The 3881-nt window shown below is 42.8% G+C and overlaps 2 non-coding genes across 2 annotated transcripts; both read right to left on the reverse strand.

Annotated features, from left to right (window-relative positions):
• Positions 1-2125: 2125 nt before the first annotated feature.
• Positions 2126-2197, reverse strand: TRNAQ-UUG (transfer RNA glutamine (anticodon UUG)). The gene has a single exon. It is a non-coding gene; the product is annotated as a tRNA-Gln (tRNA).
• Positions 2198-2801: 604 nt separating this feature from the next.
• Positions 2802-2873, reverse strand: TRNAQ-UUG (transfer RNA glutamine (anticodon UUG)). The gene has a single exon. It is a non-coding gene; the product is annotated as a tRNA-Gln (tRNA).
• Positions 2874-3881: the final 1008 nt, after the last annotated feature.

Consider the following 3881-nt stretch of genomic DNA (forward strand, 5'->3'; position numbering starts at 1 on the left):
AATTGGTGGGGATCGGACTCCAATGAAAGCTATGATCTTCAAAATCAAAGGGATATCGCAATGCTGTGGCCCCTTCACAGTTGTTCCTTACATAGTAGCGTCCTAAATCAACCGCTGTGCAAGAAACTACAGCATGGCCTCATCAACAGCACTCAATGATGGGAAAAGCTCTTTATGATTAGGATTATTGCCTACATTGTTCTCTTTGCTAAGAAGGTATAATAAAGGAAAAAGGTCCCACCGAGAGTCGAACTCAGATTGCTGGATTCAAAGTCCAGAGTGCTAACCATTACACCATGGAACCTACTATAGCTAGTAAAATGTATACCTAACCCAATATTAGATGGAGTGCAAAAGTACAAGCCTGAAGTAATGACAGATCTGAACATACCTGCTGCTGGTAATATGGATACTTGAAAGAAAGTGAGGACATGTTAGTTATGTTGTGTTCTAAACTTGGGGATGTCTGTACTGAGTTGTTTAAAATTTTTATGGTGGTGTCCAAAATTTGATTTCTATATGTGAGTAGCTTGATGTTAGGTTTATGGTGGGCTAAAATGTGTTGAATCTCTCATGGAATTTTACTAGTTCTTGTTATGTTGGTCCAGATGTTTATGATGTCATCAATGTAGTGAAAGTAAGCCAATGGTTTGTTGTAGCAGGAGGCCAGAAAGTCACTCTCCAGTTTTGCCATGAAAAGGTTGGCATTGCGGTGCCATTTTACTGCCCATGGCGGTTCCAGTGAGTTGCAGGAATATCATTTTGCCAAAGAAGAAATAATTGTGTGTGAGGATGAATTTTGTGAGTAGTATTCACTGATTCAGAGGCAAGCCCATTGGCTTCAAGGTGTGCCTGGCAGGTGGTCAGTCCAATTCAGATGCGATGCGGCATCCGGAACTTGGAGGTATTGTCCTGTTCTGTCAGATAGTGGCTTGAAAAAGACCCCGGTGGTCGAAACATTGCCTATACGTCTGATTATGGAATAATAAAGACTTGTTTTACTTCAGAAGTTTTAAACCATTTATGCTGCCACTTTTCTGTATATCACAGAAACAGAGACAGTCCTTCTGAAGTTCTGGTGGTGCACGAAAATCTGACGCTTCAGAGCCCTGTGTGCACTCTCTCCCATAGACTTGTATAGGAGATCGCATGCACAGGACAAGAAACTGTAGCATGGCCTCGTTGATGGCACTCAACTAGTTATTCGTATTATTTATAGTAGCAGTGTTTCTGGAGGCACAACATGCCACTTACTAATGTAATATATATTGAAAGGGATTGGAGTTGGTGAAAATATTTCTGTGCAAATAGTTCAGCTGCTTGCTAAGGAAATAGGTTCGCTTGTAGCTTTTGCATATCTGCTGGTTGAGATGTCCGAATTTCAGCTAGTTGCTGAGGTGAAATCGTGGTTTGTCACTGTGTCATGTAAGCTGCATTACCTACACGGCGGCATTGAACCCTCTGGTGACACGATAGCGATGTTTTTTTTCAACACTGTACAACGGTTCACGATTAGATGAAGGCTGGACTGGTGTTGGTGGGAATAGCACTTGAGATGACATGATATCATATTCAGGAGACTGTGAAGATAGTGGTGAAGGACTATGCTTTAATGTTGTTGGTTAATATCCACCCCCAGCTATGTATGTGTACATTTGTGAGGTGTGATTTATTGGACTCTCCACACAGGTGTGCAGCTGTCTCTCAACCAGCTACAAACTGCCAGACTAAGTACTGCTGTATCCATAGCAACTGAGGCCGTGCGGGTTTTCTGTCAGCACACAGCAGCTGTCCAGCTCTGCAGGTTTTTAATAACTTTAAGGACCTGTGATGACATCACCGTCATGTGACTAGCATGACGTGACCATGTGACTGTTCACATGACGGTGACATCATCACAGGTCCTCTGAGCATACGGCTGCTGTCAGGCTCTGTCTTTTATATATGCTTTAAGATCTGCAATGGCCTCATCATCACATGATCAGGGGCGGAGCATGTGAAGCACTCACACACTCACGGACAAGTAGTCATTAGCACTTTGATAATAGGAAAAGCCCTTTAGGGTTAGGATTATTGCCTAAATTGTTCTCTTTGCTAAGAAGATACAATAAAGGGGGGGAAAAAAAGGTCCCACCGAGAGTCGAACTCGGATTGCTGGATTCAAAGTCCAGAGTGCTAACCATTACACCATGGAACCTACTATAGCTAGTAAAATGTATTGTAGTATTTACTAATCTTGTCTAATGACATATTTGTATACCTAACCCAATATTAGGTGGAGTACAAAAGTACAAGCCTGAAATAATTACACATCTAAAAATACCTGCTGCTGGTAATATGGGTACTTGAAAGAAAGTGAGGATATGTTAGTTATGTTGTATTCTGAATTTAAAGGGATCATCCAGCCTTTTAAAATTGATGGCCTATCCACCAATATCTGATCACCCATGTGGCAGCAGCAAGGCACTTGTCTCTCGGGTCTTCTCCAATCATACCTGACACCTGTTGGACTATCTCCAGAATGTGATTGTTCTCAGCTCAAAGACCATGTGACTGATCGCACAATGGTGACATCATCACAGATCCTCTGATCATACAGCTCCTGTCAGGCGGTCTTTTATATAAGCTTGAGGATCTGCAATGACATCACCGTCATGTGGTCAGGGGTGGAGCATGTAAAGCAAGCACTCACACACTCACAGACAAGTGGTCATTAGCACTTTCATGATGGGAAAAGCCCTTTACGTCTAGGATTATTGCCTAAATTGTTCTCTTTGCTAAGAAGGTATAACAAAGAAAAAAGGTCCCACCGAGAGTCGAACTCGGATTGCTGGATTCAAAGTCCAGAGTGCTAACCATTACACCATGGAACCTACTATAGCTAGTAAAATGTATTGCAATAATTACTAATTCTGTCTAATGACGTATTTGTATACCTAACCCAATATTAGGCGGAGTACAAAAGTACAAGCCTGAAATAATTACAGATTGGAACATACCTGCTGCTGGTAGTATGGATACTTGAAAGAAAGTGAGGACATGTTAGTTATGTTGTGTTCTGAACTTTAAAGGATCATCCAGCCTTTTAAAATAGATGGCTTATCCTCAGGATAGGCACCAATATCTGATCACCCATGTGGTGGCAACAAGGCACTTGTCTCACGGGTTTTCCCTAATCATGCCTGACACCTGTTAGACTATCTCCAGAATGTGACTGTTCTCAGTAAGAGAAACCAAGTAATCTTGTAGATATGATGCCTTTTAATGGCTAACAAAAATACATGATGTTATAGCGAGCTTTCTCAAACCATCTCAGGGTCCTTCTTTAGGCTAAATTAAATAGATCCAAAGAGGTGTATATTGTAGCAAGCGAGGTGCACTCGCCTCGGGATCGCTGACCTCTCTTATATGGAACTGGTGCACCACACATGTATGAACTCCAGAGACGTGGATTTCTTTATCTCTGGCTCCTGCCAGACTTTATTTTCACAGCACACAGCATTGAAAATACAGTTCATATACACCCCACCTTGGGTGTGAGTCCAGGGTTGTCACCCCTGTCAGACTCTGGTCTCTGCTAGGCCACCAGCCTGCAGCACCTCCCTCTGCTGCACTGGTCCTCTCTCTCTCTCTCTAACCTGATTCTGGCAGGAACTGGTCCTTTTCTAGTTCCTGCTCCACCCATTTGTGTTAACCCTCACACCAGACGTCCTGTCTTCAGCCCTCTACAGGCCCTTCTGTGCACTGCACAATTGCAATATATATATATATTTATATATATATATATACACACACATGTGAAAAGACACAGACATGGTGTGTGTTACCATGCGGCAGTTGCTGGTCCTCCCGGGGCGGTGGTTTGCGGGATCCCGCTGTCA

This window comes from Eleutherodactylus coqui, chromosome 5, assembly GCF_035609145.1.
Source record: "Eleutherodactylus coqui strain aEleCoq1 chromosome 5, aEleCoq1.hap1, whole genome shotgun sequence".
In the NCBI taxonomy this organism is placed as follows: domain Eukaryota; kingdom Metazoa; phylum Chordata; class Amphibia; order Anura; family Eleutherodactylidae; genus Eleutherodactylus; species Eleutherodactylus coqui.